Below are 16840 nucleotides of genomic sequence, written 5' to 3'. Positions count from 1 at the left end.
CAGTATGGGAAAGACTACTGAGTAAGATCTTGTTTCCAAAAAGCAAAATATCAAATCAGAGAAACAAAGTCTTCCTGGGCTGTGGGCTCACAGAGAAGATGATTGCAGCTTTCTTTCCAGAGGGTGACTCTTGGTTCTTTGGACAACAGTAACTACCTAATGATCTGTAACTACACTGTTTCAGATGATCATGTAAGAAGATATGAGATCTTCTCTGAAAGCTTTTTCCTGCTGGAGAAATCTGACAATTAAATATGGAAAATTGGTGTGTGTTCTTTAGTATGACTGGCAAAATAAAACTCATACAATGATTAAGTTCTTCTCTCTAGAAATACTTGGAGAATGGAAATAAAATGTGGTATCTCATGACATCACAAAAGCCAGAAATCAATCATACACATGTGGTGACTCAATGCAAAGCACTCAATAACATATGTAACCTTAGTTATTTTAAAAAGTGAAAAAGTATTAATTATTTCTGTGTAAGCTTTCAGCTCTCGGAATTAAGTTTTAATTTTCATGCAGGCCTGTCCAAGTCCTAAGAAAATCCACACCTATATCCTACAGCTAAATAAACAGGCTTTTCGCCAGTTACCTATGTCTGAAACCAGAGCCCTATGGAGGCAGGGAAGAGGGACCTTCAGTCTAGACTCAGCCTATTGTAGCTTTCTTTTGCTCTATTATGTCTACTACCTAAGCCATGGACCCATCAGACTATGTAGGAATGGCTGCCATAAATACTGAGATTCTCACAGCTGTATATCAACTTATACAATACGAATTGCCTGAGAGAATCCAATTGTGTGAAGCTGAGCTGTCAGAAAAAGGGGCACGGAACCAGGGCGTTCTATTAGGTCTGTAGGAAAATGTGGCTGTTTTGCTTCCTGTATATTATTGGCACAAGCTTCTTTCAGCCTCCAGTCCATGCTGATAGATTTGCCATTTCTTGTACTTCCATTTCTCATCATTCTTGAGATCAAAGGTTGAAGTCACTCCCTCCCACAATCCTTCCCTTCTCTCTCCTCCCCTTCTCCTCTGGGCAGGTGGGCCCCCCTGGGTACCTCCCCACCCTAATGCCAGGGATGTTAACAAAGGCATTTGTATATCATCCTAGCATTACAGATGTGGAAACAGGTTCATTGCCCAGACAGTCTAGACTACTTAGTGAGTTCCAGGCCAGTGAGACTCATGCCTTTAACTAACTTCAACAACAACAACAACAACCAAAAGATACTTGAGGTTGTCTTCTGGCTGCCACATAAACATGTACACAAGTACATTCACACCTATACAAGTGAGAGTATAAGAAAATGAGAGCAGAACAGCAGAGAGTGAGAGTTACTGGGGGAGGATATATTCCCCCTCAGCCACTCTTCTCTGTATTTCTTTATGTTCAAGATCTCCTGAAGAAATAATAAAGTCACTGGACTCTTTTCTCTTCCTTTCAATGTTCTGCAGTGGTTGTCATCACTTCATATGTTACCCTTGAAACGATGCAGACTCAAACTTCTTAGGAGCCTCCAAGAGTGCCTCTGATCCTACTTCCTTACAATCCCCAGGTTATAGTTTCTGGAAATGCAAGAAGAGCTCTTTGCTGCTCCTGGCCTTTGCTCTGCTGTTTTCTGGAGCTGGGTACCCTCTCTGGCAAAAGTTACTTCATAACCATAACTTAAGTGTGGACCAGAGCCTGAAGGAAAGGCCATCCAGAGAATGCCCCACTTGGGGATCCATCCCATATACACATACCCAACGCAGACACTAATGTGGATGCCAGGAAGTGCATGCTGACAGCCTGATATAGCTGTCTCCTGAGAGGCTCTGCCAGAGCCTGACAAATACAGAGGCAGCTGCTTGCAGTCAACCATTAAACTGATCATCAGGGTCACCAATGGGAGAGTTAGAGAAAGGACTGAAAGAGCTGAAGGGATTTGCAACCCCATAGGATGAACAACAATATCAACCAACCAGAGCTACCAGGGTCTAAACCACCAACCAAAGAGTACACATGGAGGGACCAATGGCTCCAGCTATATATGTAGCAGAAGATGGCCTTGTCCAGCATCAATGGGAAAGAGGCCTTTGGTACTGTGAAGGCTTGATGCCCCAGTGTAGGGAAATTCAAGGGGGGAGGCGGGAGTGGGTAGGTGGGGGACACACCCTTATAGAAGCAGGGGGAGGGGAGATGGAATAAGAGGTGTCTGGGGGGGGGGTAAATCGGGAAAGTGGATAACATTTGAAATGTAAATAAATAAAATATCCAATTAAAAAAATAAAGAAAAAGAGTTCATAACAGAGAAGCCTTGCCTGCCCAACTGATGTAAGGTAGAGACTTAATTTTCTGTCTTGTACTCCTATGATTTTCCTTCAGAGTGCATTTTCTAATTTATGTATTTTTTTCTTGTTTGTACCCTTGCTCACTAGATTGTGAACTTCAGAAGGCTTCATAATTGTAGTTTATCACTGCACTAAATCCAGTTCCTGAACACAGCAAATATTGATTTATAAAAGCAGTGAGTTGATGAAATACTTTTTGGGGATCACTCATGTACCCCCTGGCTTCCTTATTCTGCACTTGAATGCATGCCTGAGTGAGTGAATAACAATGCTAAAGGCCAAATTCCATCATGAAAAAAAGCCTATGCTTTTCATTGTGGCTGATCCTGTTTCTAGACTAACCATGGAGAGCTTTGTATTTTAATGATTTCAGCCTAAAGAGAGCAAAAAGATTGTTTTTTTCCTTGGTACAGTAAGATGGTGTGGCTGCAGCTACTCTGTGATTACAGGATAATCTTCATAAATCTCCTGACGCCTGTCCTTTGTTAGCTGTTGCAGAGTGAATGAAATAAAAAGAGAGGTCTGACTCATCCAGCTCCTGCGTAGCACTGTGATACTCAGTGTTCGTTCCCTTAGAAACCAAGGTTTCAGAGCTCTTTCAGCATCCCTGATTCGCCTTCCTCATTCTTAGTGCAGGGTCCACAATGTTCTCTTGTAGCTGCATTTCCCTTTCCTTTTTGGGGACATAAATTTGCTGGCAATGAAAATATACAGCTAGGTTATAATTTGTATATGCATGTTGTTAATGTTCCTGATTTTTGTTAAGTGGTGATAATACTTAATTGACGTTTTGACTAAAGCACTTAAAAAACATTCCGACTTTTCTAAACATGCATTCTGGGTGAAAAATCTTCGTTTCCTCACTTTATTATTTATATTTAAGGATGTCTTGAAACATAATCCAAATGAAATGGAATTAAAAATAATTACTGGGGGAGTGGGGAGTGTTTAGTGGCATATCCCCTTAATCCCAGCACTCCAGAGATCTCTGATTTCAAGGCCAGCCTGGTCTACAAAGCTAGTTCTAGGACAACCAAGGCTAAAAAAAGAAACCCTCTATCAAAATAAATAAATAAATAAAATAAAAAATAAGAACAGTTACCAAAGAGGAGGAACGTCAGAGCTAGCTGAAGAGTTATGGACAGGGGATGGTTTCTGGGAGAGTTCATTTTCTTAAGAATGTGATCTCTGGTACATGGACGCTCCAGAGGACCCCAACACACTCAGGAATATATAGGCAGCACAAACTAGGCATGGTGGGTCATTAAACAAAAGGGGACAGGAAGTTGGGGAGAAAGGTTTGGCAAGGATGATTCCCGGAGGAGTTGGGGGAGAATTCAGGAAAATATGATTGAAAATATGCTGTATGTAATTGTCAAAGAATTAATTTAAAAATAGTATTAAATGACCAAAAATGATCAGAGTTAAGAACCCACAAACATTTCTTACTTAGAATTAGCATAGATAACCAAAAAGTTTAAACATCAAGATAATACTGCTCACTTATGGTATATTTATCTCTGTGTGTGGGTGTATAGGATTCTGAAATGCTGAATAGATAGATGGATTTTGGATTAACACTAGTTAACTCTGATATTGCCTTTTTAGTCTCTTGTAATGTCTAACACCAATGCTGAGTCTTGGCTTTTCAGAGAATATTTTCTCCTCCTGTAAGATGTCTTCCTTAACTTCCATAACCTCCTTTCATAGACTCGATGACCTACAAATACATACATAAACTTATTCAAATATATGCACATGCACACATGTATAGATATATAATTTTAAATCCAAGTTCCTCATATGAGAGAAATGTACAATATTTATTTTTGTGTTTATAAAAAGATAAAGGAAAGAAGGAATATGTTTGGTGGGTGTGTAGTCAGGTATGTGGGAAGGGGGTTCCTTTGCTGGCCCATGCTGAGGCATCCTGTCCCCCTGAGGGAACAGCCACACAATGGATTGATTGAAAGGGTAGTAGAGACAGAGAAAGGCAGACAGAGAGGGGGTGGGGGAAGGTTGAGGAGGAGTAGAGTAGAGGCTGGCCTTGAGCATGTGGAGAAAGAGGGAGGAGGGGAATGAGGCCAGAAGGGGGAGGGGTGAGAGGACAGAGAGGGAGCAGGAAGGCAAGAGAGGAGGGGCAAGTAGCCCCTTTTTATAGTGAGTCAGGCACACCTGGCTGTTGCCAAGCAACTGTGGCACAGAGCTTAGCAAAATGCTAACATTCCCCCATTTTGGTTTCTAAAAGAGAAAAAAATTAGAAAGAGGTGATAGTGAAGCAGGACTAGGGTTGTCATGATCTTTAGTTACTTCCTGCTGACTTTGGGGCTATGTGTCTCTAGGAAACCTAGGAAAGTGAATATGAGGATGTTGGTCCAGACTTAGAACTGGCTGTTTTCTTGCTGTCTAGGGTTTAGGGTTTGTGGAATCGTCTGTGGATAGATCAGAAGAAACAAGTCCCGTAGAATCGTCTGTGTCTCTGAGAGGAGACTGGAGCATCTGAATGATGCTTCTCTGGAGCTGTCCTGGATGCAGTAAGCACCTGGATTTAACAAGATGCACACACACACACACACACACACACACACACACACACACACACACACACACACACACACGGGAGAGAATAAGATTAAGAACATTTGGAAGAAAGAACAACATTTTTTCTTAGATATATATTTGAAACCTAGAGGAATCCCACCCTCTGAAATAGTTAGTAAGTGGGAACTTTAGGCTGTTGATTAGCAGATGTACTTATCTGGATGGAGTCTATTTGGGCCATGAGAGGTGGGTTTCCTGTTTATAAGAGAGATAACAACATGAGTTAACAACATGAACATTCTTTAAGATGAGCCTTTCATGGGTGGAGCAAAAGGAACACAGACTTTTTTCTTCTGTTTAGGAGACTGAATATACATAAGAAGAAACAATTTTAACAAAAATCAAAGAAAACTTAAAGTTTGAATTTGTGATCATATAGTTGGATCATATAGTGGAATGTTTCATTAGATTAGAGAAATGTATAAGAACTTGAATAATGTTAGGACAGTGGCAGAGCCAGAGGAGGAAATATGAACCATTTAGTTGATGGAAACCAAGTTTAGGTAAGGAAGTAACAGATTACATCTGTGAAAGCTTGTATCTAAACTTATGTATTGTTTATCATGAAGTCTGTAAGAAGTCTGTAACTAGCAGTCTTAGCTAGTTAACAAATCTAGTAATGAGTAAATATACCTTAGGAGCTTGATCTGTTTTCTAGCTGTGAAGCTACAGTTACCTTAGCTGTTAATGTAGTCAGAAATCTGGGGAAGAATAAATTGTAATCTAGAAGTCATGTTTTAATTAAAAACAGCAGAGTCCTTCTACAGTCCAAACAGTTCCCAGGTGCCTGTGGTTTCCACAGTAACATGGGCAGAGTCAGTCTGGCTTTCAAGCCTAGAGGACAGAATGATTTTTCTATGGGGAATTAGAAATGACCCACCTTGACTTCAGGCAATATGAGGCATTTTACTCTCCAGTTTGTCCACAATGTAGACCAAACCTGGCAATGGAGATGCTTTTTAGTGGTTTTCATAACACAATCCAGGCAGTCTTTTGTAGCTGAGCCCATTATCTTCTGACATTTTGGGGGTAAGCTGTTAGCCTCTGAGAGTCTTTGTCATAAGCTTGAATATATATATATTCAATATATATATATATATATATATATATATATATATATATATATATATAATTACGTTGGTAGGTTGCATAGTATAGATAAACACATTTTGCATTAAGAAACACTTGGCTTAGAGTTGTTGTGGACAAGAATAAGAGAGCTGGCAGCCATGGCATGAGATTGTGGTGACAGAAACTGAGTCTGTCCAGGCAGGCAGTGGGAACATGGGAATGAGCCTGAGAGCATCGACCTGGGCCAATTTGTGAAGCTAAGAGACTGGTGTGCAGGCACGTGCAGTTGAGGTACCAGGCACATGCAGGGGCTTGGGTCATGGGACATGCACAGCCTGAAGAGCACAGATTGCAAGGAGTCAAGATAATGGTGGATATAGGCAGGTGGGGCAGATTTTCCTCCTGGCAGCTGGAAGCCCCAGGACAATGATTCCTGCTGGCTGTGTTCCTGCACTGCCTAGACTAGCCTGGTGGAGGCCTTGGTGGGTGGGGTTAGGGAAGAACCTGGAGTAGTGTTCTGTATCCTAGTAGTGTGCTATATTCCTAGGGCGGGGTGAGGGGGGGGGCTAGTGCTCACTTCATGAGTCCTCGGGGGTGGGGGTGGGAGAGAGAAAGAGAGAGAGAGAGAGAGAGAGAGAGAGAGAGAGAGAGAGAGAGAGAGAGAGAGAGAGAGAGAGAGAGAGAGAGAGAGAGAGAGAGACCTAGGCAGGCAGTGGTGACAGCAACAGGGACAGATAGGGCAGGGCAGGGCTCAAGCTGCTTTTCCCTATGAGAAGGGGGAGCAGAGCAAATAGCAAGAAAATGAGGGCTGCTCCCAGATGACAGGGCAACAGCAGTTGCAGCAGCAGAGCCAGGAGCAAGCAAATAAGGAAGGAAGGAGAGAGGGGTTTGGATCACTAGAGAAAGAGTTGGGTTTTGTTGTTGTTGTTGTTGCTGTTTTTAATTCATTTATTTTGTTTTATTTGGAGGGACTGTTTGTGTGTGTGTAGCCCCTGGCTGTCCTGGAACTCACTTTGTAGACCAGCCTGGCCTCAAACTCAGAAATCCACCTGCCTCTGCCTCCCGAGTGCTGGGATTAACTGGTTCTTTATTTCAAAATGTCACTTGTCAATATTCACTATCAACTGTCGCACTACAGGGTTCTCTTTCTCTGGTCGGAGGAGAGTACGAACAAGCCAGAAATCTGCAGGTGCCCATCTAACAGGCCAAGAAGAAACCACCTGAACATGTCAATTGGGTGGGGACACTTGAAAGATCAGCACACCACTAGCCCACAGACTGCAAAGAATTCTCACAGCCAATGGGTTCACCAAGGTAACCCAATCACCCAAAAACAAAATTTCAAAATAATATAAAATTTTTAAAGTTATTTATTTATTTATTTATTTATTTTTACATAAGCTATTCAAGATTTCTCCAGCACTGACTGATATAAATAAAGCACAATGAGATGACACTTTAGAGACTGCAGCTTCAGGAAAGGACAATGAGATGACTTTTATGTGGCTAAATCAGTGGCACAAACATCATTTTCCTTCTCTGTCTCCCTTGGGGGCAGGTGAACATTAAGAGGTCACCACAACACTAAGGGGCAGCATGATCCATTTTTGAGCAATTGGGAAAGGGGTAGAGCTGAGACAAGTTTGGGTTCAAGGCTGAGGCTGAACAGTAGCACGCTTGCCTAACATGCATGAGGCCCTGGGAGGTGGGGCTGTCTCAGACATCTCACTGTACTATTTGGTCACATTTGATGGAAAAAGTCAAAAATAAAATTAAGTGTAAAGTTGTTCAAAGATACCAAAGCTAAAAACCTTCACAACCCGGAACAGTTTTTTGGTTTTTGGCTTAATTCCTAGAATCCCCCTGCTGTTTGGATAAGCAGCACCTAACTTGCCTAACTGAGAGCCTTCCTGGGCTCTGCTGGCTCTCAGTTAGGCAAGCCCATTCCTGGGTTTCTGCTCCATGGCAAAACAGTATCCATTAGGCTTAAATGTGCTGCTCCGAGCTGGGGAAGTTCTTGGAATGTTAAAAATGGTTGCTAAGACAAAACGTAATCACAATGTGCATGGAAGACACTTTACATTGGGTTCATGTTCCCTTAAATATTGTTCCCAAAGGTGTTCAGCCCCTCCAGCTGGAACTCTGGGAAGAGGCTGACACAGTTTTGTGAAAAAGGCAAGAGGAGTAGAGGGGGTGGGAAAGCAGCCTTCAGTTAAAAAGATCAGCCTTCAATTTCAAGGTCAGCTTCAGGAAGGCTGGCCTCAGGTGGAGTCAAGGTCAGAGGGAGGAGCAGCCGCAGGGCAGGGATGGGGAGCAGTCTACATCTGGTTCAGGTTCTAGGTCCAGCAGGGTCTGGTCCAGCATCCTTTGTGCAGTAGAGATGCTCCTCTTTGGTGCGCTTCAGCTTATCTTCCAAGTCATTAACGGTCTTCTCCAGTTTGGCTACCAATCTTTCAGCAAACTCAGCATGGCTCTCTGCCTCCTTGATTTTATCAGTAGGAATCTTTATTTCTTCTTCGTACTTGTCTTCTTTTTGAGAGTACTTTTCTTCAGCAGCACTCAGACACTTCAGGTTCTTGTCCATCAGTCTGATCTGATCACCCATCTCTCTGCAACTAGACTCTGCCAGCTTGGCCATTCCTCGGTGCGTTCCAAGTCTCCTTCAGTAACCACCAACTTACAAGTCACCTCTTCATACTACCTGTCTGCCTTTTCTGCAATGTGCTTTGCTTCCTTTAGCTGGGTTTCCTGGAGTTCCATCTTTTCTTCATCTTTTAGAGCCCGATTTCAACCGCCTATATACCTCTCACTCTCATCAGCAGCCTTTTCTGCTTCCTCTAGCTTCTGCAAAGCAGTGGCAAGGTGCTCCTGGGCACCAGTTGGATTCTGCGGTTCAAGGAGGTCACCTCAGCTTCAGCCTGCTCCCGGGCCTGCCTTTCTCCCTTCACTTCCAGCTGGAGCTGCATGGCCCTCTCCTCCACATCTTCAGCCTGCTGCTGAAGAACCTGGATCTTGTGCTTTACCACCTCGATGGTGGTGCTCCCGGCCATGGTGCCTACCCAGTTGCTTCTGGAAATCAGGTTCCTACCTCCTCTGCTCTGTGTAGCCGCTTTTCCTATTTATTTTATATATGTGGGCACACCATTGCTCTCTTCAGACACACCAAAAGAGGGCATCAGGTCCCATTACAGATGGTTGTGAGCCACCATATGGTTGCTGGGAATTGAGATAGACCGGGACATCCAAGTAAGTAGGAACAAGGCGACAAAGACCAATTCATGGACGAGAATAGGGTTATTAACTACCCTTGCCAGTGTCCTGAGGATATTATTAATAACCAGGGAAACTTCTAGCCAGGCCAGACCATCAGGTCATCACATGATGAGATGGGAGCTAAGCTCTGGGCTGGTGCCCTGAGCTACAGAAAGCAGTTCACCCAGGCCTGGGATTTCTCAGCAGCAAGAAAGGAACTGTCTCAGAGGAGAGAGGAAAATCTTACCTAAGGGAAAAAGACCTAGAAAAAGGGTAAGTGAAAAGACTGAATGTCTCCATCCTCAAGGGTAGCACAGAGATAGCTCCAAGCTCAAGAGCTCACCCCTGGGACCATGGGGACATTTATGCTGACCAGTGGTGGGAGGGGGCTTAGCAGTTCTCCAAAGTTTGAGCTAGCGTTGGCTCTCCATGTGGTAGCAGGGGGTATTCAAACCTGTGGAGTTTCTAAATCAGAGTCTTGACACCAAATGTTGTGTTTATAAAAAGATAAAAGAGAGAAGGAACATATTTGGTGGATGTGTAGTCAGGTATGGGTGAAGAGAGTGCCTCTGCTGGCCCAGTCAGGCACACCTGGCTGTTGCCAGGCAACTGTGGACTGGAGCTTCGACAAAATGCTAACATCTATCTTTTCTCATCTGGCTTAATTTCATTAACATGATGATTACCACCTTCATTGACTTTTCTTATTTTTACCTATAACTTCATAAAGTTCGGTTATATATGTGTACTACATGTTTTTATTCAATTATATGTTGACACATATCTAAGTGGGTTCCTTTTCTTAGCTATTGTAAATAAATCAGAAAGAAACATGAATGTATTGTATGATATGTTGACTTGGAATCATTTGGATATATACCCAATAATGGTATAGCTAGATCATATGGTAGTTGTTTCTAATTTTTTTTTTGAGAAACTGCCATACTGATTTCCATAATAGCTATAACAGCTTACATGCCCCAAAGGAGTGAATAAGCATTTCCACTGTTTTCTTGATGTTCACCATTATTATCAGGATAATATAGAACCTCAAAGCAACTTTAATGTTGATTTCTTTGATGGCTAGGGATATAGCATATGTTTTCAAATATTTATTGCCTATTTGCCTTTCTTCTTTTTGGAAATGGTTATTCAGTTCATTAGCCCATTTATTGATACAATATTTTGGCATTTAAATGTTGAATATTTTCTGTTTTCTAGATCTTGATCCCTTGTGTGATAGGCAGTTGGTAAATATTTTCTTTCCCATTTAAGGCCATTTTCAGGCTGTTGGTTGTTTCCAAAGCTGTGCTAGAGTTTTCTAATATCCTGTGAACCCAGTTGTTAGTTCTGAGTTATTTCTTGTGCTGGTGGAGGACTTTACAAAGAATCCTTGCCTAAGCCTTAATCTTAAAGCGTTTTACCTATGTGTTTCTCTAGTACTTTCAAAGTTTTAGGCCTTATAGTATTAAGGTCTATGACTCAATTTGAATTGATTTGTTCAGAGACTGAAATGTATGGATATTATTTCATTCTTCTACACATAGAAACCTAGTTTTCCTCATGTCATTTATTTAAGAGGTTGTCTTTTCTCCAGTGTACATTTTGATATCATTGTAGAAAATTAGTTAGCTGTAGTAGTGTTGTCCTATTTCTGCATCTATATTCAATCTTGTTGGATAACATATCTAGTTTTGTGACAGTACTATGCTGGTTTTGTAATAAGTAAGCTATGGCTTTGTAATATAATGTGAGATCAAGGACTATAAAACCTTTGCTCTTTTGGATAAGAATAAATTGTGTTATTTAGATTTTTTTGTGCTTTTACATAAATTTTAATGATGTTTTTCCCCTAGTTCTGTAAATAATGACACTGGAATTTTTATAAGGATTACCTTGGCTTATGTTTTGTATATTCTAACAATATATGTTTCCTATATAGGCTTTATTGTGCTAAGGTTTGTCCTGTCTATTCCTTAACAGTTTTAATCATTAAAGGATATTAAATTTTATTGAATACATTTTTATAATCTACTGAGATGATCACATGATTTCTGCCCCCATATTCTGTATTACACTTGTAGATTTATGTGTGTTAAAACAATTTTGTATCCTGGAATCAAACCAACATGGTCATGGTGGAATGATAATCACAATGTGTTCTTGAGATAATTTCTCAATAATTTTCCCGAGAGTTTTTTTTTTTTTTTGCATGTATGTTCATTGCACAAATGTATCTTTACTTTTCTTATTTCTTCTTTTGTCATTGTTCCTTATATGGTTTTGCTACCAAAGTAAAGCTGTCTTCATTGTATGAGAGTGTTAACCTTCTTTCCCTTTCTCCCTTTATAATAAAGTTCGAGGAGCATTGTTACGAACTCTTCTTTAAAAGTGTGGTAGAATTTGGCCATGAATTTTTTTGTTCCTGAGTTTTCTGCATTGATAGATTTGTTTATATGATTTCCATTATCTCCTTAGTTGTTATATGTTTGTTAAGATTATTTATATGTTCTTGACCTAATTTGGTAAGTTTATATTTCTGAGAATTTATATTTGTTCTAGCTTTTCAAGGTTTATTTTTTATTAGCTTATTTAAAATATAAATATTTCCTAGTGATTCTTTGAATTTCATTGTAATCTGTGTTACTTCTCTCTTTTCTCCCTGACCCCATCATTTTACTCTGGATGTGTCTTAGTTTGGGTTTTACTGCTATGAGCAAACCCCATGACCAAAGCAACTACATAAAGACAGCATTTAATTAGGGCTGGCTTATATGGCCAGAAGTTTAGTCCATTGTGATTAAGGCAGGAACATGACAATGTACAGGCAGGCATGATGTAGGAAGAGCAGAGAGTTCTATATTTTGTTACAAAGACAAACAGGAGAAGATTGGCTCCCATATGGTTAGGAGGAGGGTCTTAAAGCCTATGCCCACAGTGGCTCACTTTCTGCAACAAGTCCACACCTCCAAATTGTGTCACTCCCTGGTCCAAGCATAATCAAACTACCACAGGATGCATTCACCAAGAGTTTGGTAGTCTTGTATATTTTTCCAAAGAACCAATTCTGATCAGTATTATACATTTCATTCTATTTCACTAATTTGGGCCATAATGTTCAGTATGCTTTCTATTACTTTGGTATACTCTTGTTTTTCTAAGAACTTGATAAACATTAGGACAGTCATTTGACATCTTTCTGATTTTTAATGGAAGCACTCAGATATATTAAAGTCTCCTCTTGGGGAACTTGGATCTCTTGAACTGTGCTTTCATTTTCTTTGGATTTTAGGAATTTTAAGACTTCCTTCACAATTTCTTCAAATAGTGACTGATAATCCAAGAGTGAATCTTCGGACTGGAGAGATGGCTTAGCAGACAATGGCACTTGCTGCTCTTATACAGAATCCAGGTTTGTTTTACAGCATTCACATTGTGGCTTAGAGCTTCTGTTCCAGAGATTCAAACACTCTTTTCTTTACTCTGTGGGTACCAGGCACATAAGTATTGCATATACATATTTGCAGGAAAAATACCTAAACACATAACTGTCTAGTTGTTGTTTCTGTTCTCCTGATAACAATTTCTAATTTTACTTAACTGTAATCTGGTCAGATACAAAAAAATATTTTGATTCCTTTGTATTTGGTAAGATTTGATTTTTGAACTAGAGTATGATCTATTTTTGGGAGAGTCCCATGGACTGATAAGAACAATGTGTGTTCTTCATCTATTGGATGAATATTCTGTAGTTATTGGTTTACTCCATTGGATCCATGAAATAGCCTAAGACTGTGTTTTGGTTTTTGGTTTTTAGATTTGGATGTTGTGAATTTTCAGTTTAAATGAAGTCTTCTTGCTCCTATCTGACCTTTATGTTTATTATCCTTTTAAAATGAAATTGGGCTTCACAACCTTGATGCATTTGTAGTAATGATTATTATATATTTGATGAATTGTCCTCTTTACTCATTAGGTAGTTGTGTTATTTATCTATCTATTCATCCAGCTATCTATTCTTACTTTTTTGACTGATTTGATTCGAAGTTTACTTTATCAGAATGACTATGCCAACTTTTGTTCAACTCTCATTCTATTGATAGATTGCCTTTTTATCATTTTAATTTCTATGTGTGTCTTTGTCTTAGAAACAACGCATAATTGACTCCTTTTGTTTCATTTTTAAATGCAGTCAACCGATCTGTGTCTCTATTCGGTTTAATTGAGGCCATTACACTTAAGGTTTTATTGCTGAAAGATGATAGCTTATGTAATTTTGTTGGCTGTTTTTCTGATAGCTTGGATTATTTTTTTTCTCCTTTTTTCCCCCCTGTTTGCTGGGCCAGTGTGCTGGGTATAATAAATTCATTCCTTGCTCTCCTATTCCTAATTTACTCTTTCTTTTGTTGTGACTAAGACTGTCATTTGTCCTGCATTGTGTATGACATTCCTTTAAGTGCCTTCAGCAGTTCTAGTTTAAAGGATATAAATACACTTAGTTTGCGCTTGTCTTGATATTTATTTATTTATTTATCTGTATATATATTGTGATTCTGATGCTAAGGGCCTGTTCCACAATTGATTATTGACTGATCAATAAAGATGCCAGGGGTCAATTGCTGGCTGGAAGGAAAGAGACAGGGCTTCTGGGTCTCTGCAGCCAGGCTAAGAGTTGCTAGGGAGGAAAACTATTTTGCCTTGCTTCAGATGAAGAAAAGGCCATCAGCTATGTGAGATCTAGGGTGAAGTGGCCATTGGCCACTTCTCTAACTGGGACTGGGGTAGCAACTAAAGCTGAGAGCAGATTTAGTGTTGAGCTGGGATTAAATGTAACTGAGCAACTAAAGTGGAGGGCAGATTTAGTGTGCTGAGCTAAGAGTTTTGGGAAGGATACACTAGTCACAAGAGATTAAAACACCCAGCAATTAAGCCTAAAAGGCAGGTTGAACATAGGTTAATGTGTGTATGTGTTTCATTCACAGATCTGAGGGAACCTGGTCCAGGCTGGCAGCACAGTGTGCCCAGAGTTTAAAGCAAAAACATACACAGCAGTTTGGTTGATCATATTTACATGAGGGTCTTGAAGTACATCATTTTGTGCTTTTCTGGTTTTAGGGTTGGTATGAAGAGAATTGCTATTCTGTTATGTTTGCCATTGTAGCACAGTAAAGTGTTTTGTTTTTGTTTTTGTTTTTGTTTACAGTTTTTAGTATTGTTTCTTTACTTTTTATTTTTAATATCATGTCATGAAGAATATACTGGCTAGTTTTGTGTGTCAATTTGACATAAGTTAGAATCATCAGAGAGAAAGGCGCCTCATTGAGAAAATACCTCCATGAGATCCAGATGTAGGGTATTTTCTCAACTGGTTATCAATGAGGGAGGGCCCAGCCCATGGTGGATGGTATCATCCCTGGACTGGAGGTCCTTGGTTCTATAAGAAAGCAGGATGAGCAAGTCTTGGGAAGCAAGCCAGCAAGCAGTACTCCTCCACAGCCTCTGCATCAACTCCTGCCTCCAGGTTCTAGCCCTGCTTCAGTTCTTGTCCTGACTTCTTCCAGTATTGGACTATGATCTGGAAGTATAAGCCAAATGAACAACTTTTCTTCCCAACTTTCTTTTTGGTCATGGTGCTTTGTCACAGCAATAGAAACCCTAAGACAAAGACATTGCTGGTTTTTTTTTTTTTTTTTTTTTTTTTCAATTTGTGGCTCTAAATTCCTCTTATGTTTGANTGCTTCAGTTCTTGTCCTGACTTCTTCCAGTATTGGACTATGATCTGGAAGTATAAGCCAAATGAACAACTTTTCTTCCCAACTTTCTTTTTGGTTTTGTAAGTAAGGAAATAGACATTTTTCTCTTAGAAAAAAAAATGGTTTTTTTTTTTTTTTTTTTTTTGTCATGTCAATTTGTGGCTCTAAATTCCTCTTATGTTTGAATGTGATTTTTCTTTCTATAGATTTTTAGAACTAATGACTATAATTTCATTAAGTAGATTCTCTCTATTTTTATTGTTTTATCTTTCTTTCTTTTTTTTCTTTTTATTATTTATTTATTTTTTAATTTTCATTTTACTCTCCAGATTTTATTTGCTTCCAGGTCCACCCTCTGATTGTTCCACATCCCATAACTCCTTCTCTCACCCACTCTGTCTCCACAACGATGTCCCTCCCACCCACCCCACCTCTAAACTCCCTGGGTGCTCCAGTCTCTTGAGGATTAGGTGCATCTTCTCTAACTGAACACAGACCTGGCAGTCTTCTGCTGAATATGTGTTGGGGACCTCATATCAGCTGGTTGGTGATCCAGTGTCTGAGAGATCTCAGGGGTCCAGGTTAATTGAGACTGCTGGTCTCCTATGGGGTCACCCTCTTCCTCAGCTTCTTCCAGCTTTTCTCTAATTCAACCACAAGGGTCAGCAGCTTCTGTTCATTGGTTGGGTGCAACTCTCTGCATCTGACTCTTTCAGGTGCTTGTTGGGTCTTTCAGAGGGCAGTCATGATAGGCCACTTTTGTGAGCGCTCCATAGCCTCAGTAGTAGTGTCAGGCCTTGGGGTCTCCCCTTGAGCTGGATCCCACTTAGGGTCTTTTGCTGGAACTTCTTTTCCTCAGGTTCTTCTCCATTCCATCCCTGTAGTTCTTTCAGACAAGAACAATTATGGGTCAGAATTTTGACCGTGGGATGGATTTGCCATCCCACGGTCAAAATTCTGACCCATAATTGTTTTATCTTTCTATCCCATGAAGTCTTAGATTTGATCTCTTGATCACATCCAAGTTCTTGGACAAGTCAGACATGCTTATCCACTTCCCTTATTGATGTTTGAATTCAGTATTTCCTCATGCATGCTTCTGACTTTGACATTCTTTCTATTGGTTGATCAAATTTATTTATAAAGCATCTACTGTTTATTTAATTCATTGAGTTTTTTGTTTCTTGCATTTATTGATAAAATTTCTCAATTTTTAGAATCTTGTTTCAACTTTTCTTCTATGTTGCTGAAGTTTTGTTCATTGTGAAGATTTTTCTCATCCATTATGATAGCTTCCTTCTGTATGTAGTTGAGTTCCATTTCTTGGTCTTGGAATGGATACATCTTATTTGTATCATCTTCCACATCATCAATTATTTTACCTGTATACTTTTTCAAATCTTCATCCCATTTTACCTATTTCAATATTGATGATCCCATTAGTTGAGAAATTATAATATATTTTTCTGTTTTTCCTTATTTTTATTTTTGGTATTTTTTAATTTACATTTCAAATGTTATCCCCTTTCCTAGTTTCCCCTCTGGAAATCCCATATCCTCTCCCCTCTCCCCCTACTCCTCAACCCACCCACTTCCATTCCTGGTCCTGGCATTACAGTATACTGGGGCATAGAGCCAAGGGCCTCTACACCCAATGATGACTAACTAGTCCATCCTCTGCTACATTTATAGCTAGAGCCACAAGTTCCACCATGTGTTTTCTTTGATTGGTGGTATAGTTCAAAGGAGCTCTGGGGGTACTGGTTAGTTCATATTGATGTTCCTCCTATGGGGCTTCAGACTCCTTCAGCTCCCTGGGTACTTAGTCC

General features: G+C 40.0%; 1 pseudogene; it reads right to left on the bottom strand.

The window, feature by feature from the left end:
• Positions 1-8283: 8283 nt before the first annotated feature.
• On the bottom strand, positions 8284-9056 carry LOC110337402 (annotated as a pseudogene).
• Positions 9057-16840: the final 7784 nt, after the last annotated feature.

The sequence above is a fragment of the Mus pahari genome, chromosome 1, assembly GCF_900095145.1.
Source record: "Mus pahari chromosome 1, PAHARI_EIJ_v1.1, whole genome shotgun sequence".
Taxonomy (NCBI): domain Eukaryota; kingdom Metazoa; phylum Chordata; class Mammalia; order Rodentia; family Muridae; genus Mus; species Mus pahari.
The sequence above is the reverse complement of the archived record's forward strand: the minus strand, read 5'-3'. Positions and strand labels throughout refer to the sequence as shown.